The following is a 12,558-nucleotide window of genomic DNA, read 5'->3' on the forward strand; positions in this document are numbered from 1 at the left end:
CACTGGGGACAGCGTCACCCGGAGCCAGCTGTGCCCCCTCCAGAGCCCCCAGGGCCAGGCAGCTGCTCCCAGCACTGTGCTCTGCAGGGGGAACTGGGCCCGGGTCTGCAGAGCTGCCCCACGGCTCTGCTGCAGCTCTGCCTGCACAGGAGGGGCTGCACGCCTTGGAGCCCCGGCCCTGAGGGCAGAGGCTGGGCTGGGGCACAGGAGGGAGGGGGCTTGTTCAGAGGGAGGGGCTGCACTGGAGGGGATCCTGTGGGCATCTCTAAACTCTCCCTGCCACAGCATTGCTGGGTTTTGTTTTCTCTCATTGCCCAATCTTCTCTCTGCTTCCTGGAGATTTCCCTCCTGCAGGTGTTTCCCTGTGCCTGATCTCTCTGTGCCACCACTCACACACCCAAATCTCTGTGCCCTCTCCTTGGCCCTACAGAACCCTGCCTGTTTGCAGGGCACTGGCTGGGGCAGGTTCTGTTTGCAGATGGGACAAAGGACAGCTCAGACTGAGCCTGATGGCTCCAGCAAAGGGGATGCTGGTGCACTCTGTCCATGGGCAGAGTGGCTGCAAGCACATTAGGGAACTCCTGTGAATCTATGGAACACTAAAATAAAAGTTCTAATGTCTCAGGAACTTTTAAAATTTCATAAATAATAATTCAGAACCAATCTTTAATACTAATCCCCCTGCTCTCTGCCATTCTCCAATATTAGGAAACGGAATACAAAGTCTTTGGAAATGTCTTTATTTTCAATGAAATCCTTGTATTGGAAATATTTTATGACTGACCAGCATTCCTCAGCATGTCAAAGCTTCATGAGCATATCACCTCCCCAGCCCCAGAAATATTCAGAGATTTACTCACAGAGTCTGGAGGCATTGGGATGTTCCAGCTTTAGGAGATGGCTCCAGGAGCTGCAGCTGCATTGTCCTGCAGCCAGAGGTTCATGTGCCAAGGGCTGGCAGTGATTGTGCCTCAGCACTTCTCAGCACCTTCCCAGTCCTGACTGATTGAAGCTCTCTGTGCCTCTGTGCAGTGCCCAGGGTGGCTGCAGGCAGTGCCCCAGCCCTGCTAGGCTGGGAGAGGAGCTGCTCCTCAGGAGAAATGTCTTTTTGAAGCTCTTCTTGGTTTGCCAGGAGCTGCCTCTGTGCCAGGAACTCAGCCCAACTCAGCAGCACAGACACAGCACAAGGACATTAATGAGCCTCTGGGGCTTTGGTGTTGTTTACATCAGACTCAGTCCCTGAGAGAGTCTTCAAAAAACTTCTCAAGAACTCAAACTTAAATTGAACGTGTGAAGTTTCTTGAAGTTTTTATGGGTCCCACTGAGGGACACAACTGAGCAAGTGTCCCCAGGTTCCAGTTAGAGCAGAACACTGGAGGCAGGGATCACAGCTGGGGACAAACAAGGCCAAGGTGTCTCTGATTCTGAGCAAAACTGGGTATGTTTGAGGAATGCAAAGGGCCAAGGCCTGAGCCCCAGCCCCTGGCCAGGCAGATGCTGTCCCTCCCTCCTTGCTCAGGGCTCTTGCCGGGATGGGCACTGGCATGTGGGGATGTGCAATAGCAAGGGCAGGAGCATGGGGCGGCCCCTGCCAGGCTGCTGAGCAGGGACAAGGAGGCAATGAGGCCCCAGGCCTGCAAGGGTCACTTGTCTCCTGCTCCTGCCTCAGGCCCAGGCCCAGCAGCCATGGCCAAAGTGCTGCCCAAGTTGGCTCTGGCAGGGCTGTCTTGCAGCTGCTGCCCATCCCTGTGCCCTGTGCAGCCCAGGGTGTCCCACGGTGTCCCTGCCCTGCGCCTCTGTCCCTGCAGGCTGTCGGCATCCCCCGGCTGCCCCACCTGGCTGGGCCCTTCCTTTGCTGACAGCTCTGCCTCCTGCCTGCCTCTGCCTGCCCACACAAAGCCTGGGGCTTACCCAGGCTCCTTCTGGAGGCCATGTTGCACCCCAGCCCTGCCCTGGGAGGGAAATTCCTTTCTCTTTGGGTCCTGTCTGGCCCTCCCTACCTGCCCTTTGCATTAATTCTTTCTCTGTGTGTTCTCTACTATGTCAAAAGGAGCCACCATCTCTGAAACCACTGTTCAGTCCCTCCGAGGATTCTTCTCTGCTGTCCTCAGTCTCCACCCCACTGAGCACAGAGCCCCACTGTCCCTACATTGTGCTCATGTGCTTAAGGCCTCCAAACCCCTTCTTGGGAGATCTCTCAGCCCTCTCCAAGGTATTGGCTAATGAAAACATTCTGCTCATAGTCTAAGAAAATCACCTCAGGACAAGACCAGTCAGACCTGTGTCTCCTGGCTACTTTTGCCTTGCAGCAATCCTGGAATAATGGAATATTTTAGGCCGAATTTCAGTTTTGCCCATGGGCACTTTGTTGTGAACAACTATTCTCTTCCATTGGAAGGAAAACAGAGGCCCAGTGTTTCAGGGGCAGATGAGCAGCAGCCACCAAGGGCCAAGGTGAGCCAGACCTTTCTGGAATTGCAGCTTGTGCCTGAGAGAAATCCTTGGATACACATAATTTGGGATGTAGAATACAAGTTTTGGCCACTGGTCCCTTGATGAAAAGGCTGTTTCTTTTCCATTTGGAGGAAAGCAGAGAGCCCCAGGGTTTGATGGTAGATGAGAAGCAGTCCCTGGGAGGCCAAGGCAGCCAAACTCGTCTCTCCTGGCAGCTTTTGCTTGGGAGCTATCCTTGTATATATGAAATTTAGGGACCAAATCTCAAATTTGGCCACGGCTCCTGGACGAGGTGACTGTTCTATTTCCATGGGAAGGAAGGCAGAGAGCCCCAGTGTTTCAGGGGTAGATGACAGGTGGCCATCAGAGCCCACAATGCCAGCGAGAGCTGGCAGGTTTTGTCTGGGAGAAACCCTTCATGTAGTGAATATTTTAGGAGGAGTAGCAATTTTGGCCATGGAGGAATAAGAAGATTCTTTTCCAAAGGAAGGAAAGTACAGAACCCCAGTGCTTCAGGGGCTGATGAACTGCAGGCAGCAGAGACCAAGGCCAGCCAGACCTGTCTGTAATGGCAGCTTTTGTGTAGGGGCAATAATTGGATATCAGACTTCTGGTGGTAGAAACACAATTTCAACAATGGGCACCTGGTGAAGGATGGTTCTTTTCCTTTAGGATGGAAAGGACAGAGCCCCAGTGTTTCAGGGCAGAATTCAGGCAACCACCAGAAGCCAAGGCCAGCCAGACCTATCTGTACTGGGAGACCTTGTCTGGGAGAAAAAACCCTTGAATGCAGGAATTTTGGAGGACAAGTACAGGTTTTGGCCATGGATGCCTGTGCAGGAGGGATGTTTCTTTTTTTCCACAGGAAGGAAAGCACAGAGCCACAGTGTCTGAAGGCAGGTGAGACCCAGCTCTCAAGAAGACAAGGTCAGCCAGACGGGTTGTAATGGCAGCTTTTATGTGGGAGAAATCCCTGGATATTGGGAATTTTGGAGGGGGAATCCCATTTTGGCCACGGATGCTTGACTGAGAAGAGCAGTTCTTTTCCATTTGAAGGAAAGCCCAGAGCCCCAGTGTTACAGGGGTACACGAGAAGAGACCCTCGAGATGCCAAGGGCAGTTGCACCAGTCAGGCCAAGCCAACCAGACCTGTTCCCTATTTTCTTGTTTCCATGGGGCCCTGCAGTGTCACAGTGGTGGTGTCATATTGGATCCTTGGTTCCATGAGGCCCAGATGTGTCACACTGGCTTCTTGTTTCCATGAGGCTCCAGTGTCACAATGGTCCCTGGCTTCCATGAGGCCTTGCAGTGTCACAGGGGTCTCCTTGGGGCTGCAGTGTCACTATGGACCCTTGGTTCCATGGGGACTCACAGTGTCAGAAGAGTCTCCTTGGTTCCATCAGGCCCTGCAGAGCCCCTTGATTTAATGAGGCCTCCAAGTGTCATCATGGCCTCCAGAATTCCATGAGCCCCCACAGTGTCACAATGGACTTTTGGTTCCATGGGGTCCTGCACTGTTCCATGGTTTCTTAGCTCCATGGTGCCCTGTAGTGTCACAATGGTCTCCTTGGTTCCATGGTGCAACACAGGGTCACAACTGCCCCTTGGCCTGCCAGGACTGCAGAGTGTCACAATGGTTGCTTGTTTCCATAAGGTCTTGTAGTGTCACAATGGTCTCCATGATCCCAGAAGGCCTTGCAGTGTCATAACAGACCATTGGTTTCATGCAGCCCCACAGTGTCACTATGGTCCCCTTGGCTCCACAAGGCTCTCAAGCGCCACAATGGCCCTTTGGTTTCTCAAGGCCACCAAGTGTAAAAATGGCCTCCATGGTTCCATGACACTCTACTGTATCACAATGGCTCATGGTTCCATGAGGCCACAGAGTTTAAAAAGGGACCCTTGGTTCCATCAGGCCTTGCTGTGTCACAATGGACTTGTGATTCCATGAGCTCTCACACTGCCAGCAGCAGTCTCCTTGGTTCTGCAGTGTCACCATGGACCCTTGGTTCCATAAGTTTGCACAGTGTCACAGATGACTCCTTGGTTCTGTGAGGAACCACTGTCACCAAATCTCTGAAATATCAGAATAAGGCTCCTGAAATCTAATTTGGTATTTCAGAGGGTGTCATTTATCCAGGCCTAAGGTCCTACATGGGATAACTCCTAACCTTATGTGGACATGTAATTATACCAGTGAGTTGCATATACACAGATGCAAAATGAGAATTACAACGTACCCACTTCCATAAAACCCACCCCAAGTTCCCAGATTCACTCCTTGTTTTCTCTATCCCTGCACCCTTGAGCCAGATGTCTTCTTCTTCTCTTCCAACCATCCTTGCTGGGAAAGCAGCCCCTGCATGCCTTGTTCCTGGTCTCAAAGTTCACAGGCAGGGTAAACATGGAATGAACCCTTTTGGTATCAGCCCCAGGCTTTGTGTGGGCAGGCAGAGGCAGGCAGGAGGCAGAGCTGTCAGCAAAGGAAGGGGCCAGCCAGGTGGGGCAGCCGGGGGATGCCGACAGCCTGCAGGGACAGAGGCGCAGGGCAGGGACACCGTGGGACAGCCTGGGCTGCACAGGGCAGAGGCGTGTGCAGCAGCTGCAAGACAGCCCTGCCAGAGCCAACTTGGGCAGCACTTTGGCCACGGCTGCTGGGCCTGGGCCTGAGGCAGGAGCAGGAGACAAGTGACCCTTGCAGGCATGGGGCCTCATTGCCTCCTTGTCCCTGCTCAGCAGCCTGGCAGGGGCCGCCCCATGCTCCTGCCCTTGCCATTGCACATCCCCACATGCCAGTGCCCATCCCGGCAAGAGCCCTGAGCAAGGAGGGAGGGACAGCATCTGCCTGGCCAGGGGCTGGGGCTCAGGCCTTGGCCCTTGGCATTCCTCAAACACACCCAGCTTTGCTCAGCACCAGAGACACCTTGGCCTTGTTTGTCCCCAGCTGTCATCACTGCCTCCAGTGTTCTGCTCTAACTGGAACCTGGGGACACTTTCTCAGTCGTGTCCATCAGTGGGACTCATTAAAGCTTCAAGAAATTTCAGTTTCATTTTAAAATTGAGTTCTTGAGTAGTTTTTTGAGCACTCTCTCAGGGACTGAGTCTGATGTAAACAACACCAAATCCCTGAGGGGCTCATTAAAATCCTTGTGCTGTCTCTGTGCTGCTGAGCTTTAAAGGAACAGCTCTTCCCAGGACCAGCTCCTCTCCCAGCCCAGCCGGGCTGAGGGCTCTGCCTGCAGGCACTCAGGGGACAGGAGCCAGGCAGAGACAGGCTGAAGGCAGTCAGGATTGGGAAGACATTGAGCTGAGACTTCACTTGGGGAAAGATCTTCACAGCCCTGTGCATGGTGAGTGTGTGGGTGCAGGGCAATGTCCCATGTGCTCCTGGGGGGATCTCCTGAAGATGACCCAGGACAGGACTGATGTGACTGTAAGGATGCTCTGCTGCTCTTTCTGCTCTGGAGGATGTGCTGCAGAGCGGGGCTGCCCTGGGCACTGTCAGAGGGACAGGGCAGGACGGCTCCAGCTGCCAGGGACGGCTGCAGGGGGTGAAGCTGGGGCTGCAGCCAGGGCTGCCCAGAGCTCCAGCTCATGCCCAAGGTGACTTTTCATGAGCTCATTCAGGGCAGGAGTTTCATGCTTGGGTCTCTGCTTTTCTGAATCTGTGCTCCCACTTTTCCCTAGCTCAGCTTGGTGGCAATAGAAAATTAACTGTGCAGGGTAGAGCAGGGGCTGAGACACTTAAACCATCACTCTGAGGATTCCTGGGCACCTCAGCAAGTGCCTGCACCTGCCCAGCCTCCAGATCCATGCAGCATCACCTTTCCATGGTGCCCAGGCTGGGGGAGCTGTTCTTTAATCCCGGCAGGGCCCAGCAGCTGCAGGGCAGGGCTGGCCCAGGGGCTGGGCTGGGCTCTGGCAGCTCTGGCAGGGAAGGAGCCCGGGGCCACAGGAGCAGCTGGGGCTGGGACAGCTCCAGCAGCAGAGCCGTGGGCAGGCAGGGAGGGAGGCAGTGCTGAGGGAAGCCCTGCTGCAGGGCAGATGTGGCACCTGCCGGGCCTGCCCTGCAGGGCAGACACTGCCCTGAGCAGCACAGCTCTTGTGTCCCCTCGCAGCCAGCACAGCCCTCAGCCCGGGGGCTCGGGGGCCTCAGTCCCTCCTGGGCCGGCAGAGCAGCCCCAGAGATGAAGGGCATCTCTGCAGCCATGTGCCCATTCCCTGCTGACCAGGGCCTGAGGGCCACTGTCCTGCCCTGCTGCTGCCTGGCAGGGGCTGGGCAGGGCTGGCCAGGGAAAGGCTTTTCCTCAGGCCCGGCTCTCTCTCTCTCCTTGCCTTGCCCAGGTGCTGCTGGCATTGCTGAGGGGCTCTCTGCAATGGCAGTTCCAGCTGCAGGGCCAGGCCCAGCCCTTGGGCTCCTCCTGTGCAGGCTGAGCACAGCAATGGGGTGTCCCAGCTCCCTGTGCCCGGGCAGCTCTGGGCAGGGCAGCCTGGGAGGCTGGCACTGAGCCCACTGTCCTGACTCTGGGAAAGGCAGGAGCCACTTTGTGTGCCAGGGATCCTCTGCTCTCAGCAGTGTCTCCTGGCTGTCCAGGGTAACACAGGAGGGGATTTCAGAAAGGTGCAAGGGCAGGGCAGCTGGAACAGGAGAGAGGGACAGAGCAGCTCCCCTCAGTCTGCACTAAGCCTCAGACAACCCTCCTGCCTCCCTGGACTCTCTGTTCTCCCCAGGTGCAGCAGAATCCCTCGCTCTGCCTTCTGTTATCCCCATCCCTTCACCCAGGCAGTTCTGCAGCCTTACAGGAAGATTCTTTATCCAAGCCTGAACACCAGGACTGGGCCCTGTCCTCACTGTTCCCCTGCACTGACTGGGGGTCAGGGCTGACTAGCAGGTGTCCTGCAGGCCAAGGTCCAGCTCCTCACACAACATTGGCCAGCAGCAATCAGGGCTCCAGCAACAATGGTGAAGGAAGATCTCCTAGACATACATAGGGGGGAGGTGCTTAGTGGAAAGAAAGAGGCTACGACAAAGAGTTTTGATTTTTCTGTGAAAAATTTCCCCTCCATTGCCCTGTCTTTCCTCCTTCTGTACATTGAAATGTGCAGACACAGCAAATGTCCAACAGCAGCTCCATCAGGCACTTCCTCCTGCTGGCATTGGCAGACACGCGGCAGCTGCAGCTCCTGCACTTCTGCCTCTTGCTGGGCATCTCCCTGGCTGCCCTCCTGGGCAACGGCCTCATCATCAGCGCTGTAGTCTGCGGCCACCACCTGCACACGCCCATGTTCTTCTTCCTGCTCAACCTGGCCCTCAGCGACCTGGGCTCCATCTGCACCACTGTCCCCAAAGCCATGCACAATTCCCTCTGGGACACCAGGGACATCTTCTACAAAGGATGTGCTGCACAGCTCTTTTTCTTTCTCTTCTTCATCTCAGCAGAGCTTTCCCTCCTGACCGTCATGTGCTACGACTGCTACGTGTCCATCTGCAAACCCCTGCACTACGGGATCCTCCTGGGCAGCAGAGCTTGTGCCCACATGGCAGCAGCTGCCTGGGACAGTGCCTTTCTCAATGCTCTGCTGCAAACAGCCAATACATTTTCCCTGCCCCTGTGCCACGGCAATGCCCTGGGCCAGTTCTTCTGTGAGGTTCCCCAGATACTCAAGCTCTCCTGCTCACACTCCACCTTCAGAAAAATTTGGATTTCATTGCTTGGTGCCTCTTTAGCTTTTGGCTGTTTTGTGTTCATGGTTTTCTCCTATGTGCAGATCTTCCGGGCTGTGCTGAGGATCCCCTCTGAGCAGGGACGGCACAAAGCCTTTTCCACCTGCCTGCCTCACCTGGCCGTGGTCTCCCTGTTCCTCAACACTGGCACATTTTCCTACCTGAAGCCGCCCTCCATCTCCTCCCCATCCCTGGATCTGGCAGTGTCACTTCTGTACTCGGTGGTGCCTCCAGCCCTGAACCCCCTCATCTACAGCCTGAGGAACCAGGAGCTCAAGGCTGCAGTGTGGAGACTGATGACTGGAAAATTTAGAAAACATTAAACTGATTGCCAATTTCTGCATATCTCTTGTAATAAAAGTGAGATTTGGTAGTTTTTGTTGGATTGGTTATTTTCCCCCTCTTTTTAAATTTTTAATATTCTCGCTAAACCAAGGCCATTGTTTCTACCATTTCTAATTTTCTTTCTCTCCACCTTCCCTGTGCCCCCAGACTGTGTCAACATGAGCTGTGTTCTCAGTGGCTTTAAATGAAATAAAGGATCTCTCAGCAGAATTTTCACCAGAGATGCCCCTTTCGTTGCCTTCTCTGTAGCTGCAGCAGCAATGTCTGTGTGCAGAGCTGGGGCAGATCAGGGCTGGCACAGCAGCTGTGCCCAGCAGCAGCAGCACTTGGTGTTGCCAGTGCTGCTGCCGTGGCCCTGCCCCGCTGCCCTGGTGGGCCTGGTGTTGCTGCAGGGCCTGAGTGCTCTCGGGGCCGGGCACAGCCCTGGGGGCGGCAGTGCCGGGGCTGCAGCAGGGACAGGCCATGGGCACTGCTGGGGCAGCGCTGACGCCTCAGCCCAGGGCCTGGGGGCTCCAGGCTCCTTGCCCAGGCTCTCTCAAGATCACGCTCAGGCCTATGCTCAGCACAGAAAAGCCCCGTGAGCAGCCCCAGGCTGGCCGTGGGCAGGCTGGGGGCAAACAGCATGGCTGGGGCTCTGCAAGGGCCCTGGGGCAGACGGGAAGGAGCAGCAGAGCAGGGGCTGATCCATCCCCAGTGCACTGCACAGCCCAGGGCAGCATCCCAGAGCGTCCTGATGGAGCTGCCAACAACATCCCCCCTCTGCAGCCCTGGCCTCTCGCCCCGCTCACACAGGTGCCCCATCCTTGCAGGCACAGACACGGCAGCACTGGCTCAGCAGCCCCTGTTTGCATTGCACAGAGCAGGGGGAGCACCCCCATGCTGTTGGTGTGGGGACATGAACCTGAGAGAGCACAAATGCCATCAGCCCCTGGGGCCAGCAAGGGCTGGGGGACACCAGGGAAACCGCTCAGGTTTGTCCTGGCCTCTGCAGTCACCCAGAAAGTTTGTACCCATGAGCTGGGAGTTTCCTGTCCCTCTGCAGACGCTGTTGCTCAGAGCCAGGGCTGGTGTTTGGCAGCCATCCCCAAACAGCCCCAAGCATTTCCTTGGCTTCAACTTGCTTTCTCTCCTCTTTCCTGATCCAGACTTCTTCCTATTGCCCATCCCTGTTCCCTCCCCTGCAAACAGCCCATCCCTGTTTGCCCTGTCCACTCTGGCCCCACTCCCCATTGCAGTTCCTCACTTCGCACCATGGGAACGTCCCTTGGGCAGCAGGATCATCCTACAAGTGCTGCAGGAATTGTCTGCAGGCTCCTGCAGTGCCTGGTGCTGCTCCCTTGCCAGAGGCACCCCAGGCCAGGGGGGCACATCTGGGCTGCTGTGTCTGGCTCTGAGGCTCCCTGTTCTGGGCACTGAGGAGGGGCTGCAGAGGCTCTGCAGGACTGACAGGATGGGCTTTGGGGCTGGCAGGAGAAGCTGAGGGACCTGGGCTGCTGGAGCTGCTGGAGAGGAAGCCCAGGGCTCCTCCTGACTCTGCTCCAAGGGTGGTTCCAGAGAGTCACAGAATGAGCCAGGTTGGAAAAGACCTTGGAGATCATCAAGTCTATCCTGTGCCCTGATATTGCCTTGTCTCCCTGAGCCTCCTCTTCTCCAGGATAAACAACCCCAGCTCCCTCAGCCTCTCCTCATAGGACTTGTGTTCCAGACCCCTCCCCAGCCTTGTTGCCCTTCTCTGGACACGCTCCAGCCCCTCCATGGCCTTCCTAAATTGGGGGCCCAGAACTGGCCACAGCACTCCAAGTGTGGCCACACCAGTGCCGAGTGCAGGGGAAGAATCTCTGCCCTGCTCTTGTTGGCCACACCATTCCTGATCCAGGCCAGGAGCCATTGGCCTTCTTGCCCACCTGGGCACACTGCTGGCTCATGTCCAGCCTGCTGTCCATCAGTGCCCCAGGTCCCTTTCTGCCTGGCCGCTGTCCAGCCACTCTGTCCCCAGCCTGTAGCACTGCAGAAGTTGTTGTGGCCAAAGTGCAGGACATGGCACTTGGACTTATTAAACTTCATCTTATTGGACTCTGCCCATCCATCCAACTGTTCCCGCTCTCTCTGCAGAGGCCTCCTACCTTCCAGAAGATGGACACACGCTCCCAGCTTAGTTTTGTCTGCAGATTTACTACTGAAAGTCTCAACACTCTCATCCATGTTGTCAGTAACAATATTGAACAGAACTGGCTCCAGCAGAGACCCCTGAGGGACACCACAGGTGACTGGCTGCCAGCTGGATGCAGCAGCATTCACCACCACTTTCTGGTGTAACATTCACCTCCACTGAACTGGCCATCCAGCCAGTTGTAGGTGTTTAGTTCATGCCCCTTGTTCTTTCAGAGAATATTAAAAAACTTAATAATTTCATGGTCAGTAGTGGTGTTCACAGAGGTCCCAGAAGAGGGAAGAGAAAAGGATCTGACTCCATGTTTCAGAAGACTAATTTATTATTTTATGATAGATATTCTATTAAAACTATACAAAAAGAATACAAGAAAGGATTTCATCAGAAGGCTTGCAAGCAAAGGAGAAAGAATGGAATGACAACAAAATCCTGTGTCTGACCAGAGAGAGACAGAGCTGGACTGTGATTGGCCATTAATTAGAAACAATGACATGAAGCCAATCACAGATCCACCTGTTGCATTCCACAGCAGCAGATAATGATTGTTTATATTTTGTACCTGAGGCCTGAGCTTCTCAGGAGCTAAATCCTAGCAAAGGGATTTTTCAGAAAATATCATGGCTACAATGGTCGCTGTGCCCCCAAGAGCCTCTGACCACCTCTGATCTGCCACCAGCTCTCCTCTGTTTGTGACCAGCAGGAGACAGAGCTTTCTTTGGCAGTGGGAATTGCAGGAAACCTCCCCAAAGTGAACCTTGGAAGGTTCAGGCTGGAGCTGAGGAGTAGGCAAAGTCCCTCGCAGGGCAGAATGTTGGTGCTGGAGGTGTGGCAGCGTGAGGCTGGGCCATGGCCGGGCTCTGTGTGCCAGGAGCCGGCAGCACTGGGTGCAGGGAGCCCAGGGAGGGCACAGCAACGCTGGGTGAGAAATGCTGGGGCACAGCGAGATGGGCGAGTGCAGCCGGCCAGGGCAGAGGAGCAGCACGCCCAGGGGGCACAGCCTGCAGGACAGATGGCCAAGGGCTGGGCAGGGCTGGCAGGGCCACAGGCACCCAGGCCTTTGTGCCCAGGGCTCGGGCAGCGCCTCTGGAGGCCCCACAGGAGGAACTTTCCTGGCAGGGGCTGCACTTTGCTTCTCCCTCGGCCTCGCTGGGGAGACTGGCAGGGGCTGCAGGTTGATGCCATTTGTCCTTGCTGCCCCTCACATCCCCCTGGCCCACCAAGATCCCCCAGGCAGCCGTGAGGGACAGGCCCTGCTGGCCCAGGCTGGGCTCAGGGCTTGGCCTTTCTGCTTCCTGCAGCCAAGCCAGGCCTTGCTCAGCATTGCAGTTCCCGGCTCAGAGCCTTGGGCTCCCTGCAATCCTGCCCTCAAGGATCTGCTCTCACCAGGCCCTGGGCAGCCTTGGGCACTCCCTGCCCTCCCTGGGGCCCAGCCATGCTCCAAGGCACTTGCAGTTTTGCTGCTGACTCCTTCAGCAGCTTCTCCATCCTTCTCTGTGTGCCTGAGGCTCCTGGAGCCAGCCCCAAATCCAGCGTGGGGCTGATTAAAATACAGAAAGGCCTCAGGAGCTCTTTGTCTCCCTTCCATTGTCTTTGGGTCTCCAGGGCTTGTGCAGTGATTGGAGTCAGTTTGGAGTTCTCTTCAGGAGGATGATGTCAAAATGCACCTCATGATTTCTGGTTTTTTAATCACATCAGTATTTTTTAATTTTTTAGTTATGAGAAGAGGGGATAGAAGCATTCCCCAAGTGATCTGGATGCTGAATGTCTCCTTAGGAAGTTTGGGCATGGATAAGAATGAGCCCCTTGCAGGCTGAGCCTGTTTGGACAAGCGGCTCTTCACCCCCAGCCTCACCATGTCTGACAA

Source organism: Melospiza melodia, unplaced genomic scaffold (genome assembly GCF_035770615.1).
Source record: "Melospiza melodia melodia isolate bMelMel2 unplaced genomic scaffold, bMelMel2.pri scaffold_34, whole genome shotgun sequence".
NCBI lineage: Eukaryota > Metazoa > Chordata > Aves > Passeriformes > Passerellidae > Melospiza > Melospiza melodia.